This window comes from Lithobates pipiens, unplaced genomic scaffold (genome assembly GCF_037356315.1).
Source record: "Lithobates pipiens isolate NorthernLeopardFrog02 unplaced genomic scaffold, aLitPip1_a1.2 Scaffold_8, whole genome shotgun sequence".
Taxonomy (NCBI): Eukaryota; Metazoa; Chordata; class Amphibia; order Anura; family Ranidae; genus Lithobates; species Lithobates pipiens.
Window position 1 is genome coordinate 113,351,090 of NW_027507903.1, and position 26,473 is coordinate 113,377,562.

Sequence of the window (26,473 nt, forward strand, 5' to 3'; positions counted from 1 at the left end):
AATGAACAAGTCCTGTTTTGTTGACCAATAAAATTTGTAGCAAATTTTTATGTTTTGTTACTTTTCGTGCAAATGATTTCCCAGCTTCAGCTTAACTAGGCTGATTGGCATGGCAAAACAAAAAAGGTGTGATTTGTCTACAAGCTACTTTCCTGTTGCCTTTGTGGTAGCATATGCATGGATTGTGCATATGCTGCCATGGATAGGCACAAGGAAAGGAAAATTACAGAGTGGTAAGTATTAAATTTTCCATTTTAGTACAGGACATCTTGGGAATTTATTTCAGCTAAAATAGCTGCCCAAAATACAAAGCCATTGACTGTGATTTAAAGCACCTGGGCAAGATGAAGGAAAACCTACAACCATGGCCTGTTATGGGTACTTGAGGACAGGGTTGAGAACCACTGATTTAGAGCACTGAGCTAAAATTGAGCTCCAGACAATCCTATTCTAATTGTGGGCATTTGGGGGAAACCAAGTGTGTGTTAGAACCCCTTCTTGTCTTTTTTAGGTTTGGCTTTGTGTCCCTTTTCTTAAAATTGGCTTTAAAAACCCTACCAATGTCTTAAATTGGAGACACACAGGTCAATCTAACTAGTGTCCCCATTAGGCAAATTGCACTTTGTTGTGTACACCCCACATCATTATGTATTTTGGGGTTTATTAAAGGTAAATCCACTCTGCAATACAAGTGTACTCGCTGTAAATCTGAGGGGAAGCACTGGTGATTTTATCATCCAATCATGTCGAAGCAAAGATTCTGTTTTTTGATTTTCCTTGCATGTCCCCCTCGGATCTCCAACAACTGCACTTCCAAGTGCACTTGTAGTGCAAAGTGGATTTGTATTTAGTATATAAACCCCGAAGTCCAAGAAACCTAATAATTTGGGGTGTACAGAGCAAAATGTTAGCATGCAATTTACCTAATGGAGGAACTATTTAGACTGACTTGTGTGTCCCCAAGGAAAGACATTGGTATGGTTTTAACCCTCACTTCATGTTTGGCTACGTGACAGGAAGTGAATAAATTTACAGGAGAAACTGGCAAAATTTGGGAGGCGTCTTCACCCTATCAGGGGTGCGGACATCCCCAAAAACTGACAAGACTTTTAGTCCCTCTGCACTCTATCCCCAAGCAAAAATAAGAAAGAATTTAGTTTAAGTTTGCAAAGACACATCAACTGTGATGCATGCCAAAGGCCCATTTTGACCTTGTTTAATATAAAACACCAGTTGCCTTTCACTATAAACATGTATTAGTCCAGTCCAGGAAATCTGCATCTGCTTTACTATTAATTTATATCAAAATATGGATTCCTGCAGCTAAATCTAGATGCACGACAGCTGTCTATGCAAAATGCACGAGTTCTGTGTGCGTGCATTGGTATATACCTATGGTGCATATCTGTTTCCTGGAAGCGGCGGGCAGCACACAGGAATGACATTACGTCCCTACAGGAAGTTGCTTGTACTGCTGCTAATTTCTTCCCACCACCATGCCCCACTCACTGATCTCTGAGGAAGACATAATCCTTATTTGCAAATTAAGAAAAAAAATTTTTTTTGTAACATGGGGTGGTGTTTGTGTGGGTCCCTAACACACATTCAGACATATTAGGGCCAATTTTGACAGGATCTGATTTACCTATCAGCATGTTTTTAGAGTGTGGGAGGAAACCCACGCAGGCATAAGGAGAACATTCAAACTCCAGGCAGATGGTGTTGTGGGCGGGATTGGAAACAGTGATCCTTTTTGCTTCTAGGTGAAAGTGCTAACCACTACACCACTGTGCTGAAAGGTTAATTTGGTTGTCTGCGAACTGGTTTGTAAGTAGGCTTGGGTTTTTCCTGGGCATTCCCCAGGTCTTGTTGTTATCTTATTCAGCATTCCAATACCACTTAGGCCGCGTACACACGCGCGGACTGTTGGCCCAACTTTGTCCGTCCAACAGTTTGAGCGAACAGTCCGCTCAAACTTAGCATGGACGGACATGGCCACACACGACGAACGAACAGTTTGCTGAAACCGTGCGCGATGACGTGAACGGCACGTACGACGGGACGCAAAAATACGACGTCCTATACACTGCATTATAACTTTCGGCTTGAAAATCCTTTCTGAGCATGCGCGGAACTTAGTTTGACGAACAAGCCTACACACGGGCGGACTGTTTGTTGAAACAAGGTTTCAGCGGACAGTTTTTCGGAATTTCCGTAAAACCTTGTCCGTCCAACTGTCCGCTGAAACTGTCCGCTGAAAGCCCACACACGAGCGGACTGTCCGCCCAAACACTGTTCAGCGGACAAGGTTGGGCCAACAGTCCGCGCGTGTGTACGCGGCCTTACTGTTATAGCCATCTGTAGATGGGGGTGGTGGTGAGTTTTTTAATTTCATATTTGTATTGGTCCTGCAATGCACCAACAATGCACCAACGCCTTTGCAGCCATTGTGCTACATGCTGAGTGTTTGGTGTGCTGCATGTAACTTTAAGCCCTTGTACACATGGTTGGAGATTCCGACAACCAAATCCGTCGGATTTTGTCCGTCGGATTTTGTCTGATGGATTTTGTCCAAAACTGTTGCATACACACGGTCGGACAAAGTTGTCGGAAAATCCGACGTGATGACGTTATTTCGTTATGACGGGACTACGTTCACGCTAGTAGCCAATAGCTTTGGTGTAGGAATTTGATCTGAGCATGCGTGGCACTTTGTCCGATCGGAATTCTCTACACATGATTGGAGTATGTCTGATCGGAGCATTTTGTCGGAAAATTTTACCAACAAGTTGGAAAACTTGGTCCGTCGGATACTCCGACGGAAACAGTCCGATGTAGACCACACACAGTCGGAATATCCGACAAAACGGTCCGACGGACACATTCCGTCGGAATCTCCAACCGTGTGTACAAGGGCTAAGAAGGGATGACTCCCCTTCAGTTCACCTGCCCTCATCTATCCATTAGCATGCATGTGCCTACACTGTGGGGACACTCATATTTTAGTTTATAAGGAGAGGAGAGAGATGGGACTTTGAGTGAAGCACACAGCAGTAAATGGATTGGTCAAGTGACTAAGAAAATTTAATTTATTTATATTTCACAAATCATACATTGTTTGCAAGTATTTTGGGCAACAGGCCTCTAAAAAATACTTGGGGCAACATACTTGGGGCAACTGGGGCATGTTGCCCCAAGTATTTTTTAGAGGCCTGTTGCCCAAAATACTTGCAAACAATGTATGATTTGTGAAATATAAATAAATTTAATTTTCTTAGTCACTTGACCAATCCATTTACTGCTGTGTGCTTCACTCAAAGTCCCATCCCTCTCCTCTCCTTATAAACTACTGACAGGGATGGAGGCTGGCGTCCCTTTGATGCTGGCCTCATTTAAAGTCCCAAAATGCACTTTTCCTATATTGATACTCATATTTTAGTGTTAGGACCGCAGATATCAGGGTGCCTTGACGAGGCTCTTTGGCTTACACATACGTTTGCAAATGCGTGCGGACTAAACCCCTGTTTTTAATGTACTGTTAGACAGGTTAATTTGGTTGTCTGCGAGCTTGTTGCTAAGTAGGCTTGGGCTTTTCCTGGGCATTCCCTAGGCTTTCTGTCCACCAGCAGAGAGAAGTTGGGTAGATGCCACACTCCCAATTCTGGAGGCATAATAATGGTCTAGCACAGGGGTCTTCAAACTATGCCCATTTGTTTGGGCTCTTGCACTAAATCTAATTTATTTAAGATCTAACTGATTGCAGTGTATGGTCACCTTTTAAAAATAAAGATTGGAAAATAATAATTTATTGGGTTTAGAAACACTTCTCTGTTCTTTGTAATGTGCAGAAAGATTTGGGTAAAAATAGGAAAAAAACACATTTCAAAGATATGATATAGAAGTTATAGGAATGAGATTGGCATCAAAAGGGTTAATCAACTGTGAACACCTACTAATTGCCTAACAAGACACTTCCAATGAGATGAAATGAACCTACTGTATTGGACTTGCACTATTATCAATGAGAAAACTGCAGGTACCCTAGTACCAGTTGCAGTTTACATATTTATTATCGTCTGCGTGCATCCGTTCGCAAGTGTAATCAATTATTTTCTGGCGCACCAATTAAGGTGTGAATCGGCGCAGTGCATTAGTCTTAGTAAATGACCCCCGGGATCTGAAAAAAAACTCGATTGACATAATTCTAAATGCACCCTGGAGTGTACCTTATACTCTTACCAAATAAAACATGTGGGTTCTATTTTGTTTTCAAATATGCTCATTGTGGAGGTGTCCATGTATGGGTTCCCAGCCGTGGTTAGGGTGCTCAAACCAGGAATTGGGAGAACTGGCCATGGCAACTGAGATGTCGCTGGAAACCTAGACATATTTCCCACACAAAAGGATCCCCCTCTCCCTTTCTTCCCTGTAGTACCTTTCATACAATGGAGAGGATTCACATTGTCTATGACAGAGAGAGTAATGCTCTGACTCACAGTCTCTGTGAAAGACAGTCACACAGTGTGAGTTAGTGTGAGTTAGTGTGTGTGTGTCTCTCTCTCTCCCACACACAGTCAAGTGACACACAGGATGAGAATGGGTGAGAGAGTGGATAAGTGACTGTCTTGATGGAGTTACACAGATTGTGAGAGAGTCCTACAAAGAGTGTGTCACTCTCTCTGTGTCTCAGAGTGTGTAAGCGAGTGGCTTAGACATTGTGATGGAGTGTGAGTTACACAGAGATTACGAGGAAGGAAAACCGACGCACTTTGCGTCATGTACAGTGTAATTTCACAACTTCACTGACATGCTCTCTGTGATACAGAGGGGGAGTGAAATTGACCCACTGAGTTTGACTCACTGTCTCTATTTCCGTCCCTCTCTCTCCCACTTTGTCACTCAGTGTGGGAAAATAAGTGACAGCGTGATAGAGGGACATTGATGGGGAGTTGGATCCTTAGAGAACTTCTCCCTAACTCAGTGTTCCCAGAGGGAAATGTTGAAACCCGTATATAAGATCAAAGATCTGCATAAATGCAAGTCCTGTATTTAGTTGAATTTTAGATTTTTTTTTTTTAACATATATTTACAAGAGAATGTCTGGCTACAGGAACTCAGAATACAAATGTTTCCCAGCATAAGAGATATGCCTGCAATGTTTAAAAGTAATTGGGAAGATAATTTATATAATTGTTCTGCTATGATGATTAGATTGCTAATGGGTCATTATAAACAACAACTGGCGATAGTTACTAATGATAAAGAAGAGGTCACTGAATCGTTGACGCCATTTAAGAAAATGGCGCTGTATGAGAAAAAGGAGAAGCAGATTTGTCAGTATATTTGAGAGCCTTAATAGAGATGGGTTTGGATACAGGTGGAACACTGGAGATGCCTACAAATTTAAGACCCTAATAATAGCACCACCAGAGGTCCCATCCACGATCAGCCATCCCCATCCATACTCAGCAATCCCATCCATACTCAGCCACTCAGTCATGTAGAAAATGGTGTGGCTTTAAAGGGGTAAGTAGGGGTGGCCAAAATGAGGTTAATGGAGGGGGTGTGTGTGCAGAGGTTAGAGCTGAGGAGGAGTGTAAAAGCGAGATGTGGAAGTGGGTGAAGAGTTAACGAGCTGTGCAAAAGGGCTGAATCCTGCACACTGTGCGACGCGCACTCCTGAATCCTGCATACTGTGCGACGCGCACTCCTGAATCCTGCATACTGTGCGACGTGCACTCCTGAATCCTGCACACTGTGTGTAGTGCACTCCTGAATCCTGTACACTGTGCGTAGCGCACTCCTGAATCCTGTACACTGTGTGTAGCGCACTCCTGAATCCTGTACACTGTGTTTAAAGAACTCTTGATCCCAGCACCCTGCACGTAGTGAGTTCCTGTATCTATTCTCTGACAAATAATACATGCACCCCCAGTCAGGGCCGTCTTTAACGCAAGGCAAAAGGGGCAGCTGCCCTGGGCCCTGTCATTGCTGGGGGGCCCAAGGCAAGCTGCCCCTTAAGCCCTGCGATTCCCGCATTTTTCCCGGAGTAGCGCGTGCAGCCGATTTCAAACCCCCCCCCCCCCCAAGGCGCGCGCTCTCCCAAGTTCTGGCCATATTTATTATACAGGAGAGCGGGACAGCTGCGGGCTTCATGTGTTTGAGCCCACTTCTCCCTCTGTCAGGAGCTGCGGACCCGAGTCAGTGACAGAGCAGTGCTCTGTGTTCCTCCACCCCTGCCTGGCAGACCTGTGTAGCACACAACCGAGGGAAGTTTTCTGGCTGTGTGCTGGGTCTGATAAGCGGACTCCGGAGACTGTGTTGCACCACCGAGTGATCAGGTAAGTGCAAGTGCAGACTGCAGAGAATTGCTAGTACAGGGGTGGACATGGGGGAGGAAGGTGCGGAAGTGAGAGGTGGACATGGGAGAGTATAAAGGTGGAGGAGGTACAGAGGTGGACATGGGAGGTACAGAGGTGGAGGAGGTACAGAGGTGGACATGGGGGGGTACAGAAGTGGAGGAGTTACAGAGGTGGACATGGGGGGGGGGTACAGAGGTGAAGGATATACAGAGATGGACATGGGGGGTACAGAGGTGGACATGGGGGGTACAGAGATGGAAATGGGGGTACAGAGGTGGAGGGGGTTGCATAGATGAACCGAGAGGTGGGCGGGGGTACAAAGGTTGACATGGGCATGTACAGAGGTGGACATGGGGGTACAGATGTGGACATGGGAGGTACAGAGGTGGAGGGGGTTACATAGATGAACCGAGAGGTAGACGGGTGTACAAAGGTTGACATGGGGATGTACAGAGGGGGACGAGGGGTACAGAGGTGGACATGGGGGGGTACAGAGGTGAAGGAGATACAGAGGTGGACATGGGGGGTACAGAGGTGGAGGAGGTACAGAGGTGGACATGGGGGGGGGGTACAGAGGTGAAGTTGATACAGAGATGGACATGGGGGGTACAGAGGTGGACATGGGGGGGTACAGAGGTGGAGGAGATACAGAGGTGGACATGGGGGGGTACAGAGGTGGAGGGAGTTACATAGATGAAACCAAAGGTTGACATGGGGATGTACAGAGGTGGACATGGGGGGGTACAGAGGTGGACATGGGGGGGTACAGAGGTGGAGGAGTTACAGAGGTGGACATGGGGGGTACAGAGGTGGACATGGGGGTACAGAGGTGGAGGGGGTTACATAGATGAACCGAGAGGTGGACAGGGGTACAAAGGTTGACATGGGGATGTACAGCGGGGGACGGGGGGTACAGGGGCAGATGGAAGGATAATGAGATGAATGTGGATGGGGGGGGGATACAGAGGTGGATGGGGAATATAGAGGTGATCTGTGGATGGGGGGATGCAGAGGTGGACATGGATGGGGGGTAATATAGAGGTGGATGGGGAAAACAAAGGTGGACATGGGGGGTACAGAGGTGGACGGAAAGATATAGAGATGAACATGGATGGGAGGGTTACAGAGGTGGAGGGGTGGTACAAAGGTGGATGGAAAGATATAGAGGTGGATGGAGGGGTATAGAGGGGAGCTGTGGATGGGGAGGGGGGGAGCAGAGATAGAAAGAGAATACAGAAGTGAGCTGTGGATGGGGAGGGGGGGGGGCAGAGGTAGACAGGGAATACAGAAGTGAGCTGTGGATGGAGGGGTACAGAGGTGAGCGTGGAATACAGAGGTGAGCTGTGAATGGAGGGGGGTACAGAGGTGAGCTGTAGATGAGGGAGCAGAGGTAAGCAAATTGATGTGCAGAGGTGACCAATAGATGGTTACTTTGGGGGAGGGGGGAGGATATGCAAGTACTGCCCCTTGTGCTGATTTTTTTCTGTGCCCTGCATGATACAAACACCTCACAGTACACCCCCCCCCCCCCCATCCCTGTGTGTCATCCTGGACTCCTATCTCCCCCTCCCCCCCCCCCCATCATCTTGAACTCCCCAATCTCTTCCCTCCCCCAATCATCCTGGACTCCCCTATCCCCCCATCATCTTGGACTGCCCTATCCCCCCATCAGTTTGTGCAGTGCTTTACAACATGAGGGCAGACAGTACAGTTACAATACAATGTAATACATAAGTTTACGTGTGTTTTGTTTTTTCGAATGTTGGGGTGGAGAGACAATGTGCATGGGGGGGCCCAAGAATTTTTTTTGCCCAGGGCCCAATCAATAGTAAAGACGGCCCTGCACCCAGTAAGGATGATCAGCATACGACCCTGATATCAGCCGCTACAGCTAGTTTTTTATGCTATTTTAGAGTGGCGCCCTGACGCGCCATGCAAATGTGAGTACCCTGCAAGGGATTTTTTACTGTGTTGATATTAAAAGTTTTAATATACTACATTATGAAGTCCTCCTTTTTCTATTGGTATTACTGAGGCACAAAAGGGACTCCATTACCATATTGAACCATAGAGTGAGGCCACTACAGGAATCTGGATTTACCACTGAACCATTTACAGGTTCCAATGCGTGTATTGACCAAGCCTAATCAGCAAGGTCACACTCTCTTAGCCCTTGTACACACGGTCGGAGATTCCGACGGAATGTGTCCTATCGGACCGTTTTGTCGGATAATCCGACTGTGTGTGGTATGCATCAGACTGTTTCCGTCGGAATATCCGTCGGATCCAATTTTCCAACTTATTGGAAATATTTTCCGACAAACTGGTCCGATCGGACATACTCTGATCATGTGTAGAGAATTCCGATCGGACAAAGTGCCATGCATGCTCAGATCAAATTCCTACACCAAAGCTATTGGCTACTAGCGTGAACGTAGTCCCGTCATAACGAAATCACGTCATCACGTTCTGAACGATCGGATTTTCCAACAACTTGGTCCGACCGTGTGTATGCAACAGTTTCGGACACAATCCGTCGGACAAAATCCAACAGATTTGGTTGGCAGAATGTCCGACCGTGTGTACAGGGGCTAAGGTGAGCAGCCATTACCTGGGGGAAACACCTGAGTGCACACGCAGCACCGTAATATTGGATTGATATCACAGCAACCACTGATTCGCATGGGTTACAAGCACTTTTGAACTTTTTTTGATTGCGCAGCACATTGTAGCACTTTTTTCTCACATATATATATGGGAGGAGCCCGGAGGGGTATTTAATCAGCCCATTCTGCTGTGTTCCTTGTCGGTTCCTGTGTGCAATAGTTGCTACCCCACAGATCTAGGGCCGACTATTCGAGACCGTTCGATAGAATGAATGCAGTGTTCGTGAGTTCCGTCTTCATTGAAGTCCTGTCTTCATCCTCGTGTTACAGTCGGTTTTTGCCGTCGTGAGCGTTCGTGTATTGTCTGAGGCGCAACACTCGAAAACTTGCCGGTATCGTGCAACGCATCTGGTTCGGCTGTCACGGGTAGGGCTTCGGCTCCCATTTCTCATTTCATGTTATTTTATGTCACTAAACTGTGATCCGTTGAACTCACGAACCACTCACTGAAATGTCACCTTCATATTTTTCCGATATCGTTTCACGCATCCGTTACCTCTAAACATTTGTGCTCCTTGCTTCTCGAAAGAAGTCGTGGTCACCCGTTCGTGACACCACATTGAGCATTTCATTTCACAAACCCGCTATACCGACCAAATCACTGGTCTCTACTGAAACGTCCGAATCGTTCGGATCATTTCGAAAATTCCCAATCAGATGTTCTAAATTCTAATTAACCGGCTCATTTCAATCATTTTAATCATTGCATTTCATTTCATTCTTCTCGAAAGAAGTCGTGGTCACTCGTTCATGACACCACATCGAGCATTTCATTTTTCAAACCTTCCGCATACCGACCAAATCACGGGTCTCTACGTCCGAATCGTTCGGATCATTTCGAAAATTACCAAACAGACGTCCTAAATTCTAACTAACCGGAGAATTTCAATCATTTCGATCATTTCAATCGTTTCTATCGTTTCTATCATTTCGATCATTTCAATCATTTTCGATCATTTCAATCATTTCATTTCATTTCGGTCACAAATCGCGCTCCGATTCGAATCTAGTCGTATCTCCGATGCACCGATTCGCTCCGGTGTGCCCCAGTTGTCGGCCTCATTTCAATACATGCTCCAGTGACAGAATCATTCGCAGGTTCAGCCACGGTTTTCGATTCTTGTCTTTGTCATGGCATATAATTTCTGGTCACCTATCACGCCCCGTTACGAATCCAGTTGCATTATACCAATGCACCGATTCGCCTCGGTACGCCCAGTTGTTTGGCCTAATTTCTATACATGCTCCAGAGACGGATTCTTTACCGAATCGGTGGGCCAGTCGTTGATTCCGGTCTCTGTCATGGTATGTCACTTATTACGCTCCGATTCGAATCCTGTCGCAGTTATGTGCACCGATTCATCCGGTGTGCCCAGCTGCTTCGCCTCATTTCAGTACATGCTCCAGAGACAGGGTTCACCGTTGATTCTTGAGCGCAGCCGTTGATCCCTGTCTTTGTCTTGGGTATCATTTCGTTTCACCTATCACGCTCCGATACGAATAGTCACGCCTATGTTCTAATTCGTCTCGGCGTGCCCCAGGACTGGCCTCATTTCAGTACATGCTCCAGAGTCCGTTTCGTGCTCAGTCGCAAAGTTACAGCATGGCGATTCGGGCCTCTGTCATGGCGGATTCACTCATTTCACTCATCTCTCTGTCACCTCCTGCACCTCGGTTCAAACCCAGTTGTTTTACAAATTCGGGTTCTGGACAGGGGGCCATGCTCATTTGGCCTCATTTCACTAATTGCCTCATTTCAGTACATGCTCCAGAGTCCGGCTCGCTGTCAGTGGCGCCTGTGACACGACCGAGCTGCGCTTCTACCATGGCAGGTTCTCATCAAAGGCAACATTTCGTTTATGTTTGTTCGTCTCATTTCATTTCATTTCATTTCAAAAAAAAAAAAAAAAGGGGGGGGGGAAGGAAAAAATAATAATAATAGAAAAAAAAAAAGGGGGAAAAGAAAGAAAAAAAAAAAAAAATATATATATATATATATATATATATATATATATATATATATATATATATAAAAAACAAAACAAAAAAACAACAAAAAAAAACCCATTTCATTGTGTTTGTTTGTCTCATTTCATTTTATTTTATGTCATTTCGTTTCATTTCAAAGCTCACCACTCCCATTAGGAGTCACCATTTGGCCAGTTGTCTGTGACATGGAATCCTCAACTGGTTTTGCCTTTGTGTTTACAGGTCAGTCAAGTCCAGTAGCACCCTCCATGCACTGATTCATCTAGGCATGCCCCAGTTGTCTTGACCTCATTTCGTTCTGTGCTCCGCAGTTCCAACTCATCATTAATCATAAACATACCAATTCTTGTCTATATCACGGCAAACATTTCATTTATTTCGATCCACATATTCATCGCTTACCAACTCAAATCCCTCAAACCAGCAACGCATTAATCCGCACCCGTCATTTCAGCCTTATGGGTATAACTCAACAATTCATATCGGATTAATTGTCATCTACTCCACGATCGTTTGGGTCGGATTTATCACATAACCAATTCATAGGATTCATTTCACACCTACATCCGGTTCATATCGGATTCATTTCGCACGCATCCAAGTACAACTTTGTGCAAGCTTGTTGCTAGCACGCATCCAATCACAAACATCCTGCAGTCACCACAAGCACATCTAGGCATAACTCCCTGCAATCGTGGCAGACTCACATCCAAGCATAAACTTCTTGCAATCGTTGCAAACACGCATCCAAGCATAGACTTCTTGCAATAGTTGCTAGCACACATCCTAGCATAAACTTTGCAGTTGTCGCTAGCAAGCCCCAGGCACAAACGTAGTACTATCCTTGCTGGCAGGCAGTTCTGGCTGGCTCAGTGCATTGCTGGGTAAGGCCTGGATACTTTCCTAACGTACGTAGTATAACGGGGTGCTATATTGTAGGTAGGTTGATCCAGGGAGAAATCTGATTGCCGCTCGAGGGGTCAGGAAGGAATTTTTTCCCCTGCTGTAGCTAATTAGAGCATGCTCTGCGGGGGTTTTTTGCCTTCCTCTGGATCAGCTGTGGGGATAGCATTGGGTGTGTCGGGTTGTGCAATGTTGTTTGTCTAAATTGTTGATTTTGTCGTGGGCTGGGTGGACTTTTGTCTTTTCAACCTAGCTAACTATGCTAGGATGCGACTACGCATCCTAGCATAACTTCTTGCAATCGTAGCAAGCACGCATCTTGGCATAACTTATTCAGCCTTTTCAGGTCATACTGCTCACAGCCCTGTGTCCGGACGTCTGCGACACCACCGAGTCCAGCCACCACAAACACATCTCCAGTGACGTTAACTCCCTTGCTATCATTGTGAGCACACATTTAAGCGCAACACTTGCTATCACGGCTAGGCGTGCAACTTAGCATAACTTGTGATCGTTGCAAGCATTTTGTTGGCACTCAGCCACACATCATTTTCAGCGGTACTCATTTGGCCACTTAGCCCCAGTGACTACGCCACTCGCCATTCCTGACGCTCATTCCTCCCGTTGGGCAGTTGAGTTCAGCTTCCGTCCTACACCAGAGGTCGAGTTGCCACACGCAGCTGGCTTCTTCTCGTAACACTGTCAGGCTATATCTAGCCAGCACCCGACATTTCTATCCTTACAGGACCCCGGTGAGCCGTCTGTTGATGGCCCATACAGTAAGATCCCCTCTAACTGGTATCCAGAAACATCTGTCCCGTAGCCAACGCTAGACGCTTGCCCATCACAACTGCCATCTTTAGGGACATGTAGAACATCCTCGCACGCCAGTTTCCCCCTTGACAAGCTGACCCTATCAGGTCAGTTTTTCAAACACTTCACCCACACACAGGGGTATACCTAGAAGCAGCTTCAGTCTGTTTCGGGTATGCTCAGTTCTGCAATATGGTCATTCCCGAGGGTTGGTCTTTATGTCATGCATCCTCGTCTTCCCCTCCCAGATTCAGGGCCCCTGTCAGACCCTTAATCTGGATGCCACGGATCTTTCAATATCAGAGGTTCCGTACTACGTAGATCGGTATATCATGTTCATACCGTCTATCTCGCCCCTATCACCCCAGCTAGGGACAGATGTAGCAACCATCACAGGCTTCGCTGCAATTTTTGGCCACCATCAGGCAACCAGCAGAGATTATTGCAAGATAGGTCTAAATCCCTAGCAGTCATGTCCTTCCTGGGTAGGCTGGTACAGCTGTCATTATTAATTCAGTTTAAAGTTGACTATACATTGTTCCTGGCCTAGAGCAATCTCGTAGCAGATGTGCTGTCGTATTTGACTGGAGCCGATCCAGTGTCAGCCATTGTCCTTGGTCGGTCTCACCTAAACCCTGGTTTAGTACAATATCTACAAACAGCGACCAAACTCGTAAACGTCTCACTTTCTCGCAACATGCTCAACCTACCAGACGGCCTGGAGGGCCTTCAGAAATTCCGGACACACCACTCCTATGAAACCTCCAACATCAGGCAGTTACTGGCCTTTCCGTCATACTGTCATACCCAGCTGCCTATCCCATAACACTGTTCGGCTATACCTAGCTGGCAGGCAACATTTCTTGTCCTTGCCGGACCCCGCAAACCTTCTTTATTCATGTCCCACGCTGGTTGAACCGTGCTTCGTGAAGTCCAGGAAATCCAACCGATGGTCGGTGACAAACGCTTACCCGAACGGGTGACATCCTTAAGGGTATTCCGACCATCCTGACTATCCCTTCGTTTGGTCTCTCCCCTAGCATGGTCCTACAAGCAGCCAGGTGTTGGCCTACTACAGGTTCCTGTGACCTGGAAAGTTCACCTGCGGTAATCCAGCAGGCCGAGATCTATGTAGACACTACTTAGCCTGATACAAAGGTCACTTCGTACTTCCCCTAGCGGTTTCAAAGAGCAGCAAGTAAGCTCCAGCATAGACATCCACTTTTACAGAATCGGTAACAGCGGGTCCCCAGACAATGTCACTGAATAGCTAGGCAGGTAGGAGTCTGCCTGCTTCACCCAGTACAGCCACAATCCTCAGGTGGAAATGGCTCAGGCATCTATTAAACTCACTCAGTGATCAAACTCAATCAATAAAGAGCAATTCCCTACCAGTATGTTTTTGCCCCCTTATTTTGGTATACCGTACGTTAGACCAGGGCACACCTTCAGGTCTATTTCAAGTGGTAAGTTTATGTTAACCCTGTTTGTCATCGTTATACGTATCGGACATAGGGCTCTGAACCATAAGTAAAAGGCCAGTATGGTGGCCTGAATTTATGGGAGGAGCCCGGAGGAGTAATTGATCAGCCCGTTCAGCTGTGTTCCTTATCAGCCAGTACGGTGGCCGGAATTTATGGGAGGAGCTCGGAGGGGTATTTAATCAGCCCATTCTGCTGTGTTCCTTGTCGGTTCCTGTGTGCAATACCCACCCTCCCATCCCCTTTTTAGGGCATTTCTCAAGGCATCATACTCCTCACAGAGTACTCATTTCACTTAATTTCATGTTCATTTCATTTAATCCTCATTTCTTATCTAGGGTATGCCCCCTTATTTTGGTATACCGTACGTTAGACCAGGGCACACCTTCAGGTCTATTTCAAGTGGTAAGTTTATGTTAACCCTGTTTGTCATTGTTATACGTATCAGACATAGGGCTCTGAACCATAAATATATATACATATATATATATATATATATATATATATATACTTTTTTTTTTTATAGTTTGGTTCAACATTATATTGGTTTATGGATTTTATTGATTGCTTTTTTTCTCACCATATGGATATTTTATCATATCCTGCATTAAAGCACTTTATTTGGAATATGGTATGTATTTTAGCACGTTATCACTTTATTGCTGTTGTTATATAGTAAATTTTTTCAATTCACTATTTGGATTTTAGTTTAAAAGTGCAGCGTACTTTAGAATATTAAAAAATACATGCTACTGCTTATTTCTTGCTCATTCTCTCTCTGTGCCATGTCTCTGCCATGGTAAACATTTCCAGATTGAAACAAACATTTACTTCTCAATATAAACAAAGGTAGTAATTAGAAGGGTAGCTGAGATAGCAGACTTCCCCTTGTACACAGCAGATTTATCTTTTGCTTTCACAGAGCAGAGCATTGCACTTTTACGCTTTAGTGGTATAACAACCTGTTATTTTTTTCTGACTCCTACACCCCACAATTACTTTGTAGACAGATGCTCTAATGCCGTGTATACACAACGGACTTTCCGGCAGACTAGGTCTGACGGTCTTCCCAACGGACTTTCAGTGGAGTTCCGACAGACTTTCAGAATGAACGGACTTTGCCACACAAAATCACACCAAAGTTGGAGGGATTCAAACGTGATGACGTACGACCGGACTAGAATAAGAAAGTTCATAGCCAATAGCTGTCCTAGCGTCGGTTTTCGTCCGTCGGACTAGCATACAGATGAGCGTATTTCTCCATAGGAACTTGGTCTGGCGGAAAAATTTGAAACATGTTCTATTTCTAAAGTCCGTCAGATTTTTGGACAGCAAAGGTCCAATGGAGCCCACACACGATCGAATTTGTCCGACGGATTCATTCCGTCGGACCTTTGCTGTTGAAAAGTCTGCTCGTGTGTACGCGGCATTAGAGATCTTTGCCTACTTGTACAGAAGCAACTTATATACTCTGCTAACAACAGCCATACTCCAACTTTTAGAATACATGAAGGGTATTTACCAATTCTGTCAAAGAGCTAGACAATGCTTATTAGGAGAAAAAATATGAATTTATATTACTTAGTCATTGACTACATTCCTCCCTAAGCTGTTCCAAAATAGCACTGCCCTAACCACTCCATAAGGCCCCTTTCACACGGGGCTGTCCGTTTTTACTCCTCCGCTTGCTCAGAGGGGATTGCTCTGTTGATCCCCGCTGAGCCGGCGGATGACAAGTCCATCTCTGTACACTGTGAAGGGACGGACCTGTCAGAGAGTCCACTCTCCCCTATGGGGGGATAGGATGATTACGGACCGCCTGTCCACAGGCGGACAATCTGCCTGTCTGTGTGCTAGTCCACTGGACTTTTGAAATGAACGGACTTGCCCACACACGGAGTAAAGTCCGTTCATTTTGAACATGGCTCCAGGTAGACGGAATTAGTGAAGGAAGTCAATGTCGCCACCTCCATCAGCGAGATTGACACCTCGCGAGCCCCATCACCTGGTATGGATTTAAAGGGGAACCCCTACGCTGAAAAAACGGTGTGGTGGTCCCCCAAAGTCCATAGCAGACCCTTATCTGAGCACGCAGCCCGACCAGTCAGGAAAGGGGGTGGGGCGCCAAGCGAGCGCCCCCCCCCCTCCTGTTTTTTCAAACTGTTAAATCGATGCATTTCCTTCTGCTTTAATCGCTTGCTGACCAGCCACGTCATTATACTGTGGCAGGTTGGCATTATCCCTTGAGCCGTCATACCTATACGTCGGCTTCTTTAAGCGGGATAGCAGGCACACGCGCCACTGCAATGCTGATACTCATGGCCAACAGTCGCAATGGCCGCGGGCCAGGAGCGATTGCGGGCACGAGAGGCAACAGGGACGTGTTTGTGTAAACACACAAATCCATGTTCTGCTCTGTGAGGAGAGACAGATCGTGAGATACAACTATGTTGGTGTCCCTTGTCAATAAAATGTAACTGTCTACTCCCAAACTGTCATTTGAAGTAAAACACATAGCCAAGCATTATTCTCCACAATTTTTTTTTTTATTGTGCATTAAAAAAGAAAACATAGTTAGACATGCTATCAGCCAATAGAACTTAACCAAAAAGTGCATTCTATGCATCCAAAAATATAGAAAATATACCAAATCAAATCATTATTCAACCAAAAAATAATGTCAAAGCTCAACTAACTAACTCAAAGGCCAATAATAAATAACACGTTATCACCTCCGATTCCGCAACATGGCTGGTTGACGAACGGCCGTTCAGAAACTAACTGAAAAAACGTGAAATGAAAAGCGTAAATCAACACTTACCAAACTTTTACTAACATGAAATTAGCAGAAGGAGCTCAAAGGATGGCACTAAAGTGCTGAAAAACCATGTAGTATGTCACTGTGTTTGAGATTGTTGCCTGACAATTGTGTGCTGTGTGTATGCAAGACAGGTTTGGGCCAACGCCCTTCGGACAAAAGTCCATTGTTTTGTTGGCGGAAAATCCAGTTGTGTGTACGAGGCTTTAGATTCAAAGAGAAATGGATGAAACCTTTAGGCTGGGTTCAAACTCTAACATGCAGCGGCTCACAGCAGGAGTCCGGTGCATTTCCATTCATAGTTCCAGGTCAGATTTCAGCCTGAATTTTGGGCTAGATTCGGACCTGAAATGGACTAAAGGACGCACAGGACTCCTGTGCAAATTGCTGTGGAGAGCAGGTCACAATCTCCTGCTATGTGAATTGATTGTGGGGAAACCCGCCTCCAATTCGCATAGGTGTGAACCCAGCCTTAATAAAACAGAGGGACATGTTGAAACTCGTATATAAGATCAAAGATCTGCATAAATGCAAATCCTGTATTTGGTTGAATTTTAGATTTTTTTTAACATATATTTACAAGAGAATATCTGGCTACAGGAACTCAGAATACAAATGTTTGCCAGCATAAGAGATATGTCTGCAATGCTTAAAAGTAACTGGGAAGATAATTTATATAATTGTTCTGCTATGATGATTAGATTGCTAATGCGTCATTATAAACAACAACTGGCGATAGTAACTAATGATAAAGGAAATGTCACTGAATCGTTGATGCCATTTAATCAAATGGCGCTGTGTGAGAAAAAGGAGGCGTGGATTTGTCAGTATATTTGAGAGCCTTAATAAAGATGGGACAGGTTTGGATACACTGCCAAAAAAGATTACAGGTGGAACATTGGAGACACCTACGAATTTAAGACCCTAATAATTGCACCACCAGAGGTCCCATCCATGCTCAGTCCTCACCGTCCATGCTCAGCCATCTCTGTCCATGCTCAGCCATTCCATCCATACTCAACCATCCCCATCCATGTGGAGCCATCCATGCTCAGCCATCGCATCCATACTCAGCTATCCCCATCTATGCACAGCCATCCCCATCCATGCTCAGCCATCCCATCCATACTCATCCACAGCTCATCCATCCCCATACACGGCTCATACATCCCCATCCATGCTCATCCATCCCCATCCATGGCTCATCCATCCCCATCTATGGCTCATTTATGCCTTATTCATGCTCATCCATGCCACATCAGTTCTCATCCATGCCACATCCATGCCACTACAATGTCTCACAAAAGTGTAATAGGTTGTCAAATTCAATTTGAAATGTATGTCCCTGGAACACCTGATGGCGCTCCCTGCATGTGGGGCCTCTGTATGTGGCCGGGCTGTGTAAAAGGCTCACACATGTGGTATCACAATACTCAGGAGGAGTAGCAGAATATACTTTGAGGTGTAATTTTTGCTATGTACATGCTGTGTGTTTGAAATATTGTATAAATGGACAACTTTGTGTAATAAAAAAAATAAAAAATAAAATGTGTTTTCATTTTCTTTCCACATTTTCCAAAAACTTGTAGAAAAAAATGACATCAAAGACATTCAAAAGACCCATCATGCTTAATAGTATATACGTTGGAGTGTTTGCTTTCCAAAATGGGATAATTTTTTGGGCTTTTCCATTGTCCCGATGCTCCAGGGCCTTCAAAAGTACAAGAGATAGTCAAGAAATTATATGTGTGATTTATGCTCCTAGAACGCCTGACAGTGCTCCCTGCATATTGGGCCTCTGTATGTGGCCAGGCTGTGTAAAAGTCTCACACATGTGGTATCGCCATACTCAGGAGGAGTAGCAGAATGTATTTTGGGGTGTAATTTGTGGTATGCATATGCTGTGTGTGAGAGATAAATCTTCATTTTGCAAAGAATAGTGGGAAAGAACTACAACTTTAAAAAACCCACCATGCCGCTTACTAAATACTTTGGAATGTCTACTTTCCAAAAAGGGGTCATTTGGGGGGTATTTGTACTTTCCTGGCTTGTTAGTTTCTCAAGAAATTAGATAGGCTGTCATTACATTGGGTGTGATCAATTTTCAGTGATTGGAACCATAGCTTGTTGACTCTATAACTTTCACAAAGACCAAAATACACCGATTTGGGTTATTTTTACCAAATATATGTAGCAGTATAAATTTTGGCTAAAATTTATGAAGAAAAATTACTAATCTACAAAATTTTATAACAGAAACAAAGAAAATGCATTATTTTGACAGAATGTTGGGTCTTTTTTAACCACTTTCAGACCGGACCATTTTGCTGGCTTAAGACCAGACCACTTTTTGCAATTCGGCACTGCGTCGCTTTAACTTACAATTGCGCGGTCGTGCGACGTGGCTCCCAAACAAAATCAACGTCCTTTTTTTCCCACAAATAAAGCTTTCTTTTGGTGGTATTTGATCACCCCTGCGGTTTTTATTTTTTACACTATAAACAAAAAAAGACTGACAATTTTAAGAAAAATGCATTATTTTTTAACTTTTTGCTATAATAAATATCCCCCAAAAATATATGAATAAAAATTTTTTTCCTCAGTTTAGGCTGATACGTATTCTCCTACATATTTTTGGTAAAAAAATAAATCGCAATCGATTGATTGGTTTGCGCAAAATTTATAGCGTTTACAAAATAGGGGATAGTTTTATGATATTTTTATTATTATTATTTTTTTTACTAGTAATGGCGGTGATCAGTGATTTTTATTGTGACTGCGACATTATGGCAGACACATCAGACATTTTTGATACATTTTTGGGACCAGTGTCATTTATACAGCAATCAGTGCTATACAAATGCACTGATTCCTGTATAAATGACACTGGCAATGAAGGGGTTAACCAGAGGTGGCAGTGTAGGGGTTAAGTGTGTCCTAGGGGTGTGTTACTAACTGTGGGGGACGTGGCTTTGTGTTAGTGAACACTGATCTCTGCTCCAATCACAGGGAGCAGATATCAGTGTCACTTGTTGCTATTCAGAATGGGGAGATGCTGTTTACTTCCGCATCTCCCCGTTCAGCCTCCCCGTGAGACGATCACGGTCGAGTCCGCGGGACCCACAACCGGATTCACGGGGGTACCGCCGGCGGCACGCATGCGATGGCACAGAGGCAATTTCAAATGGACGTACCTGTATGCCATTGCCAAATTGCCGTGCCATTCTGCCGACGTACATCGTTGTGCGCCGGTTGGGAAGTGGTTAATTTATAGCGCTAAAAAAAACACAGTGGCGATACCACCAAAAGAAAGTTTTAATTGTGTGAAAAAAAGGAAACAAATTTAATTTGGGTACAGTGTTGCATGACTGAGTAACTGTCATTCAAAATGTGAGAGCACTGAACTCTGAAAATTGGTCTGGTTAGGAAGGAGGTTTAAATGCCCAGTGGGTAAGTGGTTAAAAGGAAATTTTTTTTATTGAAAAAATTAGATTTTTTTATTTTTGCATTTAAGTGTAAATGTTAGATTTGAGGTCTTTTTGACCCCAGATCTCACATTAAAGAGGTCCTGTCAAGCTTGTTTTCTATTACAAGGGGGGTGCTTTTTGCAAAGGTCAGGTAAGGCATGTGGAAAATGGTGTGGCTTTGAAGGGGTAAGTAGGGGTGGCAAAAATGGGGGTAATGGAGAGGGTGTGTGTGCAGAGGTTAGAGCTGAGGAGGCATGTAAAAGCGAAATGTGGAAGTGGGTGAAGAGTTAAGGAGCTGTGGAAAAGGGCTGAATCCTGCACACTGTGCATAGCGCACTCCTGCTACCTGCACACTGTGTGTAGCGCACTCCTGATACCTGCACACTGTGCATAGAGCACTCCTAAATCCTGCACACTGTGTGTAGTGCACTCCTGAACCCTGCACATAGTGAGTTCCTGCATCTATTCTCTGACAAAAAATACAGTCCTGCTGTCTGTGCCAATGGATGCAGCAGGGCACTCGAGAAGAGGAGGAGCCAGGAGCGCTGCTGGGGGACCCCAGAAGGAGAGAATCGGGCCGTTTTGTGCAAAACTCTTGCACAGAGGAGGTAAGTATCAAATGTTTATTAATGAAAAAAATAAATAAATAAATAAACTAAACTAAACTTTACAACCCCTTTAAATATCAGGGAAAACTAAAAGGGATGTGGTTTATTAAACAGACTGCGGGGTGCCAAAACTATTTTGTCTCTGGATTGTGTAAAAGTCCAGCTTGGTTGTCATACTATAGTCTCTAAAAGATTATAGAGGAAATAAAATAAATAAATAAATAAAACAGGCCTTATTCACATGGTTTTTTAGCCTCATACTTCAGATGGCTGGGGCAAGCATCAGCAGGTTCTTGCATCTAGAGTGACAGGTGCATGTGAAAAGCATCAGCTGCTCAGCCTATATAAACTAATGACAGGCTGACAATGGCCGCCACTGTTTGCATGTAGTCGCACATCACAGGGTTAACTGTGGTTAAAGACAGGTGTCCAAGCCTAGATATGATCAACTGGGTCCAGGTTCAGACATCAGTCCCTAACAGCAGGTAACTGTTTGGTGTGCAGCTACATGAAAACAGCGATGGCCACTGTCAGCCTGTCATTCGTTAAAGAGGAGCTCCAGCCCCCTACCAAAAAATTTTAAGTCAGCAGCTACAAATACTGTAGCTGCTGAGTTTTCCTATTAGGGCACTTACCTGTCCAGGGATCCCACGGTGTCCTCACCCAAGGCGATTCTTGAATCAGCTCTCGGGCGCCATCTTGGGTAAGAAAAACCTGGCAGTGAAGCCTTGCAGCTTCACAGCCAGTTTCCTACTGCACATGTGCAAATCACGCTGCGTCAGCTGCGGCGAGGGCCAAACTTCCGGCAGAGCTTCCCCTTTTGTAAGTAAACTTTCCTACCATTTTCAGCCAATGTAGCTGACATCTTGGCCTCTGTTTGATCTTCAACTGCCATGGGGCTGCACATGTGATCAATTATGATACCAACCATTGGATTGTATGACAGTATGGTTGAGAGCACAAGCAACTGTGACATTTAGATTCTCGGGACATGCTGGGAATGTAACTGTTTTTTTAAACTGTTAAATTGATGCGTTTCCTTCTGCTTTAATCGCTTGCCGACCAGCCGCCATCATTATACTGCGCAGGTCGGCATGATCCCGCGAGCCGTCGTAGCTATACATCGGCTCCTTTAAGCGGGATAGCAGTGCCGGAGGTGCCGATGCTTGTGGCCGACGGTTCAGATGACCACTGGCCACAAGCGATCACGGGCACTAGAGGCAGAACAGGGACGTGTTTGTGTAAACACACAAATCCATATTCTGTTCTGTGAGGAGAGACAGATCGTGATTTCCTAATAGCTAGGAATCACGATCTGTTGTGTCTTCTGGTCAGTCCCTTCCCCCCGCAGTTAGAAACACACACAGGGAACACAATTAACCTCTTGATCGTCCCCTAGTCTTAATCCTTTCCCTGCCAGTGACATTTTTACAGTAATCAGTGCATATTTAAAAATACAAAATATCAATATTGTAACAAAGTCATTATCAAAAAGACATATCGGTAGAGGTAAAGGGGAAAAGGCAGGGAAGGGGGAAAAGGGAACAAACTAGAGGGAAGGTAAGGGGGAGAGAGGAAGAGGAAGCTCCCAGTAGAAGTCCTCTCCTCAGTGCAATATGTATTAAAGTGCAATGACAAATAACGTTGTAAACTAGAAACTTCATTATCGAGAGACACATCTCTGTGTAGGGCCCTCAATCTTCGGGCCCAGGCCAGAGTTATCAGTGCATTTTTATAGCACTGATCGCTGTATAAATGTCAATGGTCCCAGAAATGTGTCAAAAGTGTCCGATGTGTCCGCCATAACGTTGCAGTCCCAATAAAAATCATAGTTTTCCACCATTGCTAGTAAAAAAAAAAGAAAATTGTAAAAATGCTATAAATCTATCCCCTATTTTTAGACGCTATAACTTTTGCGCAAAAAATCAATATACGCTTACTGCGAGTATAATTACCAAAAATATGTACAAAAATACACATTGGCCTAAACTGAGAAAAAATGCGCTTTTAAAAAAAACAAAACGGGGATATAGTAAAAAGTACAAAATATTGTGGTTTTTTTTTCAAAATTGTTGCTTTTTTTTGTTTCTAGTGCAAAAAATAAAAACCACAGAGATGATCAAATACCACCAAAAGAAATCTCTATTTGTGGGAAAAAAAGGACATCAATTTTGTTTGGGTGCAGCGCCACACAACAGTTAAAGCGACAGAGTGCTGAATCGCAAAAAAAATGGCCTGGTCATTAAGGGGGAAAATCTTCTGGGGCTGAAGTGGTTAATATAGGCTAAGCAGCTGCTGCTTTTCACATGCACCTACTATTCCAACCATAAGAATCCACTGAACCTGGAATCTGGTGTATGTGGCTCCCACAGTGTCCTCACCCAAGGCGATTCTGGAATCTGGTGTATGTGGCTAGATGACCATTTGAAGGAGGCTAATTGTAAATGTCAACTTTGTTTTCAGTTACAAAGGAAGGTTTTATGTTTTGAATTCTGGGTAGACAGAAAGGAAGTTGGCCTATAAATAGATTTCTATCTATAACTGCCCTTTCATTGTTCCAATGAGAATACAGTTATTGTTTATTTTTTGTATTCATTTATTTTGCAATTAAAAGGGAAGTACCTCAGATGTATAAACAATTAGGTGAGTTGAAATTCTTAGTTCAGGTTATGCTATAATAAAGAGAACTGTTACAGCAATTTAAGGATTGTCATTTTCTACAAAGTCAATGCAATTCTCTATTGTTTGGCTTTATCAGCAAGGGGGCCATGGAATACTCCCTGAACTTGTTTTGTTTGTGAACACGGCCAAGAAGCGGAAGAGTGAGCCACTCATTAAAATTAGAAGAAAAGAAGTTTAACCTTAAACTACATAGAGGGATTTTTACTGTAATGCCGTGCACACACGTATCAGACAAACCGCCGGACTTTCCGAACGAGCTACCTGCCCACACACGGTACTTTTGCGGCGGACTAGGTATGGCAGACTAAGTCCGCCGGACTATCCGCCGTACTTTTGAAATGAACGGACTCACTCACACACACACACGGAGGAAAGTCTGTTCATTTTGCGCACGGCTCCAGGTAGCCGGGACCGGCGAAGGAGGCCTGGTTTGGACTTAAAGGGGAATCCCTATGCCAAAAAAATGGCGTGGGGGTCCCCCCCAAGGTCTATATCAGACCCTTACGCTACCCGGCCAGCCAGGAAAGGGGGTGGGGACGAGCGAGCGCCCCCCCCCTCCGGAGCCGTATCAGGCCGCGTGCCCTCAACATGGAGGGTGTCAAAGCACCTTGTTCCCATGTTGATGAGGACAAGGGCCTCTTCCCGACAACCCTGTCCATTGGTTGTCAGGGTCTGTGGGCGGGGGGCTTATCGGAATCCGGGAGCCCCCTTTAATAAGAGGGCCCCTGGATCCCGGCCCCCCACCCTATGTGAATGAGTATGGGGTACAATGTACCCCTACCCATTCACCTGTGGAAAAAAATGTAAAAAAAAAAAAACACAACACACAAGGGTTAAAATAGTTTATTGCACAGCTCCGGGGGTCTTCTTCCGTCTTCGGGGGTCTTCTCGTCTGACTCCTCCGCTATCTTCTGCTAGCTCTTTTACTAGTGGAGGAGCCCGGCTTTCTTCTTCACCGCCGCCCTCTTCTTCCGACTTCGGCCCATGTGTAGGCTCCAGCGGACTTTTTTTACCCAAAAGTCTGGTGGACTAAGATTGGAGTTTTGCTCATCAATCTGTCCACCAGACTCGCATTTCGGCGGACAGTACAGCTGTGTGTGTGCCAGTCCGCCGTACTTTTGAAATGAACAGACTTTTCCCGCCCGGAGAAAAGTCCGCTCATTTTGAGCGTGGCTCCAGGTAGCCAGGACCAGCGAAGGTTAGCGTCGCTGGCCCCGTCACCTGGTATGGACTTAAAGGGGAATCCCTACGCCGAAAAAACGGTGTGGGGGTCCCCCCCAAGGTCCATATCAGACCCTTATCCGAGCACGCTACCCGGATAAGGTAATCTCTTTTCCACTGGATTGTTTGATCGTGTGTACGTGGCATAAGAGCGTCAAAGATGTGGAATTCCCTTCCACAGGTGGTGGTCTCAGAGGGGAGCATTGATAGTTTCAAAAAACTATTAGATAAGCACCTGAATGATCACAACATACAGGGATATACAATGTGATATTGACATATAATTACACACATAAGTTGGACTTGATGGACTTGTGTCTTTTTTGAACCTCTCCTAATATGTAACTATGTATTTAGCTAGAAAAGATTGAAATAATCCAGACAGTAGTTGTTGTTGAGCCAATTAGTCTTCCTTTTACAACAATCCAGTGTAATATGTCACCTTTTTGCCTACGCACTAGACAACGGCTCAGCATCCTTACATCAGTCTGATAAGCAGGAAGCTGACGGAACGGATCAGTCATACTAACAGGAAACGAGGTGAGTAATTCAAGAGTTTTAGGCTGCTCCTTCCCTGGATTTGTATACAAGAAGAAGAGATCATCTCCCATGGGACTTTGTTGCAGCCATAAAAATGATAAAACAATGATTATAAAAGGTAAATATTTATTGTACAATGACCAGCCATCCTGGTTATAAAACGTATAAGGCGCAATGTACACAGATACGTCATAGGACAGTACCCAATAGTTCAAGGTCCGATATAAAAGGATATGTATATGTACACATATATACACTTGTAAGTTTATATGTCATTGGGTCAGTCAGGGCAGCCACCAAAAGAACCAAAAGCGGGTCCCAGTAAGCTAGAATAAAAAAACAAGGAAGAGCGGCACCTCTAACTATATATCATTAATCAAATTTATTAAAACAACAATATCCACTCACATGGGGGAAAAGGATGTTACATTCGTATCCTGTATGCTGGGCTGAGGAGATGGCGTAGGACTGCAGGTCACAGCAGATCCAGTCAGGCTGGCACCACATCAGATCCGGGCAGGAAGGTGTGGGATGGTTGAGCACAGCATTGTCTCCTTCATTGGTCCAGGTTCAGGTTACTTGTATCCCAGTCCAGTGAGAGGACCTCACACAGGGATCAGGATTCCAATGATAGGGAGGGGGGAGAGATACCAAAACGCCAGTGCTGGGGGTTAGCCTCGCTGTGTCTCCATAGTAATCGCTCAGCCTCTGCGATGTAAATAGACACGGCTGTGTATTCAGGATGGGAACGAGGCTTGGGGAGCAAACACCAACATGGGACGCGTTTCAGAACTGGCAGGCCATTGTTGGAGGAGTGGTCACATTCCTTTATCAAGCATAGGCTTGAAAAAACGGTCTCCTGTTTTTTCTTACTTGATCAGGACTGAAATCGCAAGGTATCCCAGTTGAAGTCACGTGACAGT